The sequence below is a fragment of the Pipra filicauda genome, unplaced genomic scaffold, assembly GCF_003945595.2.
Source record: "Pipra filicauda isolate LSUMZ 115617 unplaced genomic scaffold, ASM394559v2 scaffold72_size3293161_pilon, whole genome shotgun sequence".
Taxonomy (NCBI): Eukaryota; Metazoa; Chordata; class Aves; order Passeriformes; family Pipridae; genus Pipra; species Pipra filicauda.
The window spans coordinates 1,175,524-1,187,922 of NW_024104898.1; the positions used below are offsets into that span (position 1 = coordinate 1,175,524).

Consider the following 12,399-nt stretch of genomic DNA (forward strand, 5'->3'; position numbering starts at 1 on the left):
ATTCATGTTTTGTGGCTCACTGGTAGAAATCAATGTTATTTGTGCAAAACCCCTCTGAGGTGTCCAGGAAAAAGCAGTGCTTTTCTCATGCTGCCATGCAACAGCTCAATCTTAAGTTTTCTAAGGTGAAGAATTCATTATTCCCTTTACTTTGAACAAGCTGTCTTTACACACCAAACTCACTGAAAAGAAAGAGTTTGTTTATGCTCATAACACATGCACACACGTGTATTTTCAGGGCACAGAATGTAAATGAACTGTGAAGACAAGATGCTCTGAATTCCAGGCAACCAAACACATCCCCACGAGTTCTGGGCAACACAATGTCACTCTGTATTTGCTCTCACAGCCATTGTTTGTCCTAGAGGCTAATACTTAAGAAGGATGAGTAAAAATGGGGCTCTCAGAGAAAACACGTCTTCTGCTTTGGCAAGGAAAAAATTAACTGCACCTGACAAGCATCTGCCCTCAGCAACTGTTTCTCACCCTGCTCCTAGCTCTCTTGTGGCTCCACTAGCTACCTGATCAGTCCCCAGAGGAAACTCTGAAGTGAAAACACTGAAGATCTCTTTCAAGAGAGACTCTCCTCGAGATGCAAAGGTAAAGTGGGAGTGAAAAAGTTTGCACACTGGGTGACAGTTTCTTCCAGTGTGCAAAGTGGGACAGAGAATAGAAATTCTGCTTTAACCTGTATTCTATTTTTAATGTTTAGAGGTGTTTTGAATGACATTGAGAAAAGATGCGTGTGATTGAAAGAAAGACTACCACCAAAATCAGAGTAAGCAGGTTCATGCCATTGGGTCCTACTGGCTCTGGGCTGACACAAGGAAAGTAGCTATTCAAGACTAAGCCTCTCCAGGGCGCTGGCAGTGCTTGGTGCTAACAGCACACAGAGAATGTGTGATGCAAATTTAAGTCTGTAACCACTAGTAACTCATTGAGAGGATTTAAGATTTCAACTAAACTACATTTGAATAAAGGTATGCACAAATGAACTACTGGTAAGCAGCTTTGCATTTCAGTGCTGTTATTCTGCAGAGATCAACTTTACAGAAACACGCTCAGGCCTATTCCACAGGTGTTCTTTAGTAATTCAATCAACTTTCACTCACTGCCAGTCCTTTGGCCTTGGTCTAAGATCTGAAAGAGCCAGAAAAACTGCAGCTTGCCTTCAATCATCTTTTAAGCAAAATCTAGTTCCATGTTTCAGCTGAATTTGGTATTTGATTCACTGTTCACTACAAAGAATTATACTCCTCTTTATCAGATTTGTAGTACATGATCTGCAAAAATCAGTATCTTCCTAAGATTTTAAACTTTAATTATTAACACAGGAAAAAATATCTTAAATATCATAACTTCCCTCTATAAACAGAATTATTGATTTTGCTTGAAGCATTGCATTTTCGTTTAACTTTATTAAAAAAAAACACCTTCAAGGAAAATCTTGCTTTATTATTATTATTATTAGTTTTCAAAAAATCAACAACAATGTTTATTCACACACCAGTTGCATGTCTCTTCTTTTTTTTCATAAGCAATCACATTCCTGTCGTGACAGACAGGATCTTTGTAAAGTTCTCAACAAGGCAGGGACTTTCCTGAAGATGCTCTTGACTTTTATATAATGTGCTCTGATATCACATAGTCTACCAAACTTTAAAGTAGATTTTCTAATTCATACATAAACACTATACTAGCTAATAATCAGAATAATTTCCTAGATAATATGACTGAAATAAAAGGTTTAATGTTCTCCAGATTTCTTAAATGCCACAGGTCCTTAACTCTCACCCCTTTCAGCATGATCCCTTATGTGTATAATTCACATAAAAATCTCAAACAGAAGAAAAATTGTTTGTCCACAGAACAACATCTATCTTTTAAGTCTCTACCTTCCCCCTAAAATAATCACCAATCCCAAACCATACATTAGAGTCTTCAGTAAGCACACTGCTATTCTATCATGAAACTACCATTATAAAGACCAGCAGAAAGGTTTTTTACAACAATTTACTTAATCTGTATAAAGTGAAGGAAAGACATGTACCTTAGACAGTGGAAAATGTAGGGAGAGGGCAAAGAGATAAAAAGAGAAGAAAGTACCATACTATATTCTCTTTTTGACTGAAAATGGTTAATTTCTTTTTTCAAGCTTGACAGAACCTTGGAAGCTTGATATGTGTTTTTAAAACTGAAAATAATTAAATCAGAAAGTTCTGATTAAAAAAAATCAAAATAATTAATTTTTTCTCAAATTAATTCATAAAACATATTTGAGGATTTTGGTGTAGTTGCTATTCAAGAGCTATAGCTGCACAGCCATCCTCATGGAATACGTGCATGACAATCCTGTTTTCCTGAATGTAAACACAGTTTGCTTAAACACTTCCAGTCTGCAGGGTAAGTTTCACTAAGGAAGAAAGTACTCAGATGAAATGATGACTCATAGACTTTAAATATCATACTTAAGCATGAAAGATTTGCACCTCCTATAAGACATATTTTGTCTTCTTAAAACATGCTAGCCACCTCTGTCCTCTTTTCTAAGCCAAAGAATATCTTTGGTCCAACTCACCAGTTTCAAATATTTAATCAAAATTGAATACTTAAAGGAAGTAATAATTACTCAAGAGACTAAAGCCTATTGCTACCCTGTCTCCTCATTTTTTTGTAGAGTATGAAAGATGACATCCTAGCATGTTTTTGAAAAAGTGTTTTCCTCATGAGAACTGTGTCTGTAGAGCAATCTTTCTAAATTCTTTTACTTATATTAGTGGGGAAGGGCAAAAAACCCTAAGATCTTTCCTTTGTTTAAATGCATTTCCTGCCTTCCTTACTGCTATAGACTGTGTTGTGGCAGTCCTATTTATAGTCCAAAGAAAGGAAAAAGCACCACTGGAGGCAGGAAAACTAAGTTGGGAAAGAATAGAAGGAAGTGTGGTTGCCATTTAGCCAAACAATCTAGAACTAATTGAGCTCAAAAGAGCCCCAGCTTCAGTGAAGCTGCTGGGAGTGAACAGAGCACAGTCCTGCTTCTCTCTTCAGGGCCCTGCCAGGGCTACTGAGCATGAGAGTCAGGTACAGGACACTGTTGGGCAGCAAATAACCTCAGCATCTCAACACTGTGAGAAGAACCCTTTCAAAAAAGGAGTGTGCTGAAAGTTGGATACCTATCAAATTAAGGTAAGTGTCTCCTTCTGGTGTTTCTGCTTGCTACATGCTCCAGGTCTTTTCAACCTGGTAAATGAAAAAAGAATGGGCTTTGGAGAAGGAATGGCATCTGACTTTTAGATAAAATTTGGTAGGATGTCTGATTTTTAGATAAAGAAATCTGAATTCAGTTACAGATTCCTCAAAATTTTCTTAAGCAAAAGAAGCTTTTGTCATATATCCATAACATAACTTTGCTGTTTTCCTCACTTATGTCATATTCATCTTATAATCTGTGATTAAGTACTAGAGAAATGTTGATGGTAAATATATGCCCTGAAGGAAAATATGAAGTCAACACTGCAATAGGTTAAAGATTTAGAAACAGAGAGAGTGAGGGAGAAGGACATGTAATATGTATTTACGTATATAATCTATAATGGAATAATTTAATTTTATGAGGTACATTTGAAGGTAGGAACTTAGCCAGAACTAAAGCACATGAAAGTTTCTATAGTGTTGGAATTTATTATGGCAGGTAATTTGTGTGTGTGTGCATGCATGTACATAAAAATAAAATACTATACATAGATACCCATATATATTATGGGGTTTTGCATTGCAATATGACATCTTGCCATTCTGAGGTCTAATTTAAACTGACAATAGAATGTGAGTGGAAATTTTTAATCTGCTTATTTTCAGATAATATACAGAGTTAAACTATCATGACTGCATGTGTAGAAAGCTCCATTTTAAGACAGATCAGTGTATAGAGATGATATTAATTCACTGAGTTATCATCAATAAGACAGACTTTTAAGAGGGAAAAATTGTGTTTGATTTCTTCAATTTCCAACATGTCCTTTGCACTTCTAACAAAGGAAATGCTGTTGTGATTTGAAGGCAAGAGAGTAGAATCTGTAGTATACTAGATTCAGGATTTCATCATGCAAATTCTATCTTTGAATGATCTATGAGAAAAACCTTTGTATTAGTCTCATTTGTGCTAACACATTACTTCTAAGTATACGCCATTCAGCTTATTCATTTCTTATTCAGATGTTGTTTAGTATTAGTGGTTTATGGTAAAAAGTTCCTGGTGAGTAAAAAGGAAGTGTGATGTGTTGTTATTCTACTGTATCCCCATAGGATGCTATTATGTTTAGAGTCTGCTATTGTGACGACAGCAAGGCAGGATGTCACCCATGTAGGTGAAAAGCTGCGATAGGACAATTGTAAACAGCAGCAGTCAGCTGAAAACCTGATCTAGGGAGGTGCCAAGCAGCAATTCCAATGAAGCAGATGTTAGTCCATGCCCATGAAAAGGATCAGGCCTTTCTTTGTCTGATTTCAAAATACTCAATTATTTACAGTAATTCTCAATTCTAGGAGATTATAAGCCTGTTCTTGTGAAGAATTAAACACCCATAATGGTAGTAAAACTAGAAGCTTGTACAGGTATTTGCAAGAGAAAGCTCTTCAGACTTCCATTTCAGTAACTAGCATGCGTGCTCTCATGCAGGTAATATTCCTTGCCTTCAATTTCAGTAACTGATTCCCCTGCACAAAGACTGAGCACAAACAAGCAAACAAAAAGTCTTTTAATTTAAAAATTTAAATTAAACTGGGTAACCACCATTTTACTAGATGAACTTTTGTAAAACTCATAGTCTAGAGGGAAGGAATGGAGGCAAATCTGCAGATCAATACTCACCCAAGCAAAGAAGCATTTCAATTTCGTGTGTTAAATAAATACAATCATTCCATGAGGTGTCAGTTGCACAGCAACTGCAGTACAGCTCAACAGTACACACTGTAACATTCAGATTTATTCAGGTCAGCAGCACTCACCACATTATTTTAAAGGCTGGTATCACTGCATGAATGTAGCAAAACAGAGATCATTCCTTAGCTATAAGGAGAAGATCATTTACAAATCAGCCAGTTACAATGTAATTATACAGGAAGAGGTGATTAAAAAATGTACTAATGCACTTTAATGTTTCCTATGGAAAAGATATTATAGGTAGCACTCAATAAATGCCTAATTAATACTATTAATAAACATACACATAAAATGACTTGTTTCTAAACTGCAAGAGTTCACGTGTTCATGAGTTCAAAGTTTGCAAACTGAGAGATTTGTCCTGTTCATTTCAGAAGGCCTTAGAATGAAATTTGCACCCCTACACCTTATAAAATCTTACCACCTGCTAGGACCTAAGTACTCTGCAGGAGATTCTTTCTGTATAAATGCTTTTGAGTGTTCACAGGTACTAACAGGGTTGCAATTATTAAAGCTCCATGCTAAAAATTAAATACGAGAATTTGATATACCAGAAGGAAGTTGTAGTTCACAGGCTTCCTAACCTGACATTATTTTGCCAAGTGATATAAAGAAGTCTAGGGTTGTCAAATAAATACCTCAGTCAGCTGTCACTACTATGTGAACAGCATGGGTTTCTTGTTCCAGGAAAGCTGACTGACTTAAAGAAAAATCACATGACTTAAAAAATAATGCACTTTGGGTGACAAGCCATGCCATGCTTTCATGAAAAGCTGGCTCAGGTTTAGTAAGATTTATTATTCCTCATGCAATTGCTCTGGTGTAAGTATCTTAATTTCTCCCTAAGCCCCTATTCCACTTTACCAGATGCTCTTACAAGGAAGCCTTGTCCTCCAAGTCACAGTCAGGCCCGCTAACATTACTGGAAAAAAAGAGCAGAGATTTAGAAGTGTGTCTGTTTGGGGCAGTCAATGCAAGTACAGTATTCAGTTGTCTCACTCAAAAAGCTGAATTAGGGGAGAGGGAACATAAAAGGAAACCCAGTTAAAACACATTAAGAAATCAACATTCAATATTGGACAGCATCAAAATAGTCCTACAAAGAGAAGGAGTTGCTCAACACAACAGAAATGTTAGTGCTAAAACATCATTTCTTTGATAATATCTAAAACACCCAAGTCATAACTATGTGCTGAATAACATCCTGACTCATGCAAGTGTTTATGCAGGTGCTTAAATTTAAGCATATGAGTAGACCCATTGATTTCAAGCAAAATTATTTCAACAGGCTGATAAAATTTAAAGCCTGGCAGAGTGATTAGATCGTCTAGTCTGACTTCAAACACAGCATGTTAATTCTACTATTCCTCTTATCCAAAACTCAAAAGCTTGTCTGCTTACAACAGAACAATATGGATGCATTACGTTCAAAATCAAAGTTTAAGGGGAAGATCATGATGCTCTGCACGCATGAGTAGTGACCCACAACAAGTGAGAATTGTTCAAGTTGGCACAAATTCCTTACCTCAAATGGGAATTAGATGTTACAGGCTTTGAACCAACTTACTGCACAAGGGTGAAGGTCGATGTGTGTGTGGAAGATGGACTGTTTCTCCCAGAAGTCTATGTGCTATCAGAAAAAACCATTAACTTTATTTTGGTTTCTTTCTTACTCTTCTAGTGGACTAGAAGAGTACTGTTGTGTAACCAAGGATGAATAAAAAAGCTGCTTTAAAATCAATCTTTATGGCAAAGTGCAGTTATATTTTTTGCCTTTGGTTCTCTCATTTCTCAAAGACCATGTGCAAACTGTGGTACAAAATAAGGAGCTGTTGTTCAGAAGCAGATGAAACACAGATATGTTAACCAAACGGAGACATACAGCAAAAATTAATTTGTCAAATCTCTTATCATCCGTTGATGGGAGTTCAAACAGTTTAAAAAGACTTACTATTTGAACAACAGACAAGAGAAAAAGTGAGAGACTTCACCTGGGGCCTCCTTTACAAGGATCAGTTATAATGAGTTTGTATTGCATGAACGCATAGCAGCAGAACAGTGTTATTGAAGAATACTTACAACATACAGTCATACTGAAAAACAAAGCAGGAGGATAAGAGTGTCTTGGAGTGCAAGCCCACCTTGTCAGTAACCATGTAGGTATCTTCATGTCTTGGGTTAGCACAGAAAGTCATGTTGGCTGTGAGAAGTATTTTTTACTTTATCTTCTTTCTATTTACAGAGTTTCAGGGTTGGTAGTCTCCTTGTTACTTAGTATAATATTTCCTGGGAAGCAGAGGGGTACCTCAGGGGAAGGAGAAGCCTGTCCCAGTTTACCATAGGAGGGGAAAATGGCAACCACTGACTCTCACGTAGAGGTAGATTCAGTTCTCAGCTCTTCTGTAAACTTACTGCAGCAATTTGTTCTCATTTCTACACTGGATATCATCTCTGAAAGGATCCTTCCCAACCACCCATCTAGTAATGGTTGCAGACCCATTTATCACAATGGCTCCCAAAGAGACTGTGTGAACTCAAGCACCTGCACAATGCAAAACACAACCCTGCTGTAACAGTTCTGTAGTGCAGGACCACACATCTCCCAGGGAACGAAAATGCAAAGTGGCCAGTCTGTTGCCAATATTGCAACGAAGTTACGCCATGTGGTCAAGACAGCACAAACGTGGTAAACAGCCGGAGCAGCTATAGTATGATACGAAGTGTTGTGGGCAGTCTGCTTGAGCAGCGTGGTTCAACCATATGCCCAATAACTCAGCTGGGGAGACTGGGGGGAGGAGTTTAAAGTCAAGCTAACAGGTGTGGCATTGTCTCACTAACTGATTGATGACAGTTTACGCTATGAAGCTGTAGCTCACTTGAGTTAGAGAGCACAAAAATTAATGTGTACAGCATCTCTGTTTAGACAGCTCAGTATTCTTAGAATCTTTTATATTCTAACACACTTTATTTTTCCAGCATGGTACTTTATTGTTGTTTTGGATTATTACCGTAGCAGGATTATCTTGGGAGGCTGGAGACAAAGATAAATCTTCAAAGATCAGCCTGCTCATTACTAAAGGGAAAACTGAAGTAGCATTCAACCTCAACTGAACTACAAAATATTCTTTGCAATTTCAGAAATGGGAAGAGGAAAGTGAGCGGATCAATGCTGAATTCTTCTAAGCTGCTTGACATTCCTCCCAGTCATGGCTACTCTCTTCTTTCTCTCTCAAAACAAGGAACCTTCATACTGCCTTCATATGATGCTGTGGGTTTATACCACCACACAGCCTTTATTTCCAGCACATCATTCTATTATAGTTCTATTCATTCACATCTATACTATTAGAGTAAGAAGGTAATTGTCTTAAGCAATAATTGAAACCATAAATAAGATAAAAAAGCAGGATAATGTCCTCATACCATTAAGAGACATGAAACTGGAACTAACAACAGAGAAAGGCCCTGATTCAAACAAGAGTAATAAATCCAGCAGTTATATATAGAGACCTTGGCCCCAAGGGGCTCTGTCATACAAAAATATTAAGTGTTCTGACTATAATAAGCAAATCTCCTCACAACTAATGAGCATAGAAGCAACAGCTTCTCATTCATCTTTGGGCTGGGTACTTCATAGAGTACCGAAAGCACAGATAGATCCAAATTCACTCATCCCACAGTAAGCTTGGAAGCATGAATCCTGGGACCTTTGCATGCAATGCATCAGATTTCAGACAGGCTGCTTGATAACACAGCCAGACTGATAAACATTCTGTGTATTGGATTTAGTGGAGATCCTGCCTGACAGTTCTATGAGGTTAGGTGTTTGTGATCTGTGCCTCATTCTAGAGAGCAAATACAAGCCTAAAGTGCTCCCTACAAGGGAGTAGTGCATTAATTTTTAATATTTTGATGGAAACTGTTAAAAAAAAATTCATTTTTTTCTAGGGAGAGGAAGGAAACAGGGCTTGGTTTTTTGCTCTTTTCTTCGTCTTTTACTTGATTCCATTGTTTTCACTCCTGTAATTTCAATGCAAATGGACTATGTTAAGCTGCAACGTGGAATGTACTGCTTCAGGCTGATACCAGATACTCAGTATCAGCTAGTGCTGCCTCACTGAGAAAAAACTCTCAGAACCAAGAACCACTATGACGTCAGTGGTGGCAACATGTTCATGAAAATTAACAAAATGGAAAAAACATTTTTCACTATTTATGTATAATGCAAATTTGGCAGAATAGCATTCTCTCTGATGTAAGTTTTGAGTGAAAATCATAATCAGAGATGATTTCTATAAGACAAACTGAAAGCAGTCGAACTTACAAGAGAGAGGAGTAAAATACAGAAATCTAGGTACTTTCTGTAAAACAGAAATCAATCCATTATAAAACGTATGTTCACTGACTTGAAAACTTTCTATGCAACTATCATTTCACTTAATGTCTGAGAGAAGGTGTAATGAAGAGCTCTGAAAAAAACGCTGGTGTCATACCCTTGGTCACTTGTACACATTTGCACCAACTGTGGAAAAACACATACTTCCTGGAGGTTTTTAAATGGTAAAGGAATTACTGATTAGTTCAAACTTACCAGATGCAGAAAAGAGAACAAAAACTGAGAGCCGCTGTACATTTATCATTGCAGCAATGCCCTCTCTTTGATCAGCGCATCACTCGCAATGAGGATGGCTGGAGAAAGCTAGGAAACAAATCTCTTCTAAATGCTCAGTCTGTTTAGAAATCTTCAACTTCAGACCAATCAAGACAGTATTGGAAAAAACAGCCTTTATGACAGATTTGGTTTTGTGCTTACTGGTGATACTGCATCTAGGTCTAGATTTACAGGAACACACTCTTCAAGCTCTGTTTCTGAAATAAGCATATCCACCCTGTGGAATATAGCTACTCAATCTAGTTGATCATAGACAGAGAATGGCTTTTGTTGCTTTGGTTTTCTGGGTTTTTTTTAAACAATCATGAGTATATTGTTACTGCCACAGAAGAGGTCCTTAGCACCTGCTTTGACTGCATGACACAATTTAACCCTATGTCTTAGTAAAGGAGATGCCACTACTCTTTAGCATTCGCAGTGCGGAATAACTTGTATTTGTCAGTCCACCTCTGTACTTCAAGGTGAAACAAAACCAAGTAAAGGGAGCTGGAAATAAAAATCAGTGTAGTTTTACAATAACAGTAACAATTTTAATAATTAAAATTTCTTACAAATGCTGATACAAGGAAGAAACTATAAATTTCCAGATTCTCTATTAATACATAGGCTCCACCTATGGCGCATAACTGATGATATAAAGGCAGGACTGATTTCAAGGGTCATACCTAGGGATGCCCTAATTTGATAACTTATCTTAGCTCTTGCTTTCTTAACTATAACACTTAAGGGTGTACCCTTAACTATGAAAGGGGAGGTACATTGTGCATTTGCAGTACTCCTGTGCCCCCTAGAGCATTGTATTGTAGAACTTGGGATTGACCTACATTGCAAAGGATGTAACATAGCCTATGGATGTTTAAAACTGAATTAATGCAATGTAAGGTTGAAAGCCTTACATGCAGTATTTTCGGGAAAATTTCCTATTTTGTATGCCCCTATATGTCCTTTAGCTGTCAGCTTTGTGTACGAGCTGTTAGACTATTTATAGCAGTCCTTATAATTGCACTTAGGTATTTATAAAACATCCTGTCTTGTGAGGGCTTCCATGATCTGCTTTCATTCACTTGTGCTGATAATGAAGGCTATATAATATCTGGGGCTGTGTGGTAGACCAGCAAACCAGGCAGTTTGTCTGTTAGTTAAGGGTTCCATATATTCTAAAAGGCTGAAGTCAAACTGCAATGCAGCCATTTAGGAAACAAATGGCTACAGCCTTCCAGTAAGTATAACCTGATATTTTTGTCCCCTAAGAGTCTTATCTCCTGTTACATAAACTCCAGAAGAGTATGTTAACAGAAAAAAGACATTTTCAGGGAACCCACAAAGCAACCATCCGTAATTGCCATATGCCGAAAATAACTCCATAGTCCAAAAATCTGCACAGTATCAAAGCATTGATGTTGAGATGAGCATCAAAGCATTGATGTTGAGATGAGCATTGATGTTGAGATGAGATTGAGTGATCAATTTATAAATGAATACACCTACAGTTAATTAAATGACAGATAAGCATGATATAGTATGTCTAGAAAAAAAAAAAAAGAGAAACAACAGTTAAAAAGAAGCCGTGAAATACAGCCTCTCCTATAATAACAAGAGGGTCTGGATCCATTTATCCAACATCGATAAAAGCAAAAAACTTCTTGATCTCAACCTAAACCAAAATGGACAACTGTTCCATTCTTTAATCCTTGAAACTTTTCTAAAAGCTACCCATACTATTTGACATTAAAAATTTAATCTTACATTCACATATCCCTACCACAATTCGTTGCTAACTGTACTAATTTTTGTTGTTCCTTTTCAGTATTTCTCCCAGCATGTCTGAGAAAAATATAGATTCATTTCTTAGTTTTCATTTGAGGCATTAATGGCCACATAGAAAAAAATGTACTCTTTTCAATCCAGTCTTCAGTTTTTTTCTCAACAGAAAAAGAAGGCAATATACTATTGTGCACCAAACAGCAAAGCTTTTGTCATACAGAAGATGCCATCTGATAGGTGTAAGACCACAACATTTAATTCATTACATCTACGTTAAATAGCTTATCTTCTTTTGTATGTTGGTATTTCTTCAAATAGGGAAATGACAACAACAAAAAAACAAAACCAAAACAAAACAAAAGAAAAAAACCCGCACCACAAAACTTTTGAGACCTTCATTTTCAGGACTTGTATCCAAATTATTTCTCTGTTCTGTTTCATGATGGCTTAAAACTGTCTGTCCAGCATGAGGATAGATAAACTTTTTCCCACATAAACCACAATCGGTTTATGGCATTTTTTTACTGAGCCATGAAAAAAATTATTTGTCTACTCATTTCAGAAAGTACAAAGGCTCCTTTTCTCTTTAGGGAGTGTATCCCAAGTTGTTTGCGGAATACTGTCATTCAGTCATTATCAGTAAATTATGTTCCCATATGGAGCATAACTACCAAATAAAAACAAGATAGCTATTCAGTGCAGACTGATGACATTGTACTGTGTGTTATATCAAATGGCCCAGGTACTACCGGTATTTAATCAATTTTATTAAAGGGTCCTGATAAATACAAAATAGTGCAGTTGATATTGCGTTATCAGAGAAATGGATGAATTAATAGAAATTGTATTTGTGGACTGGTAGATTGATATGGAACACATTTCAATCATGTTTTCTTCAGTATCAGAAGGGAGTCATTTTCTAACAAAGTTTGTAAAGAAATTTAGAAATAATTTTAAAGCTGCATATAAAGTTCTGTTACCCTTGATCTCAATTACTATTAGGGGAAATGAAATGGCTTTT

At 36.8% G+C, this 12,399-nt stretch overlaps 1 protein-coding gene across 2 annotated transcripts in view; it reads left to right on the forward strand.

Moving 5' to 3' along the window:
• Positions 1–546: 546 nt before the first annotated feature.
• The window catches only part of RASGRP3 (RAS guanyl releasing protein 3), a 62,467-nt gene continuing 50,614 nt past the window's right edge, over positions 547–12,399 (forward strand). The window contains exon 1 of one of the 2 annotated variants that reach the window (XM_039389488.1): positions 547–600. The gene's annotated coding sequence lies outside the window, so the exon portion shown is untranslated. Of the gene's footprint in view, positions 601–3,101; positions 3,187–12,399 lie in introns of those variants that run through there. The other variant, XM_027735149.2, reaches the window with a different exon arrangement.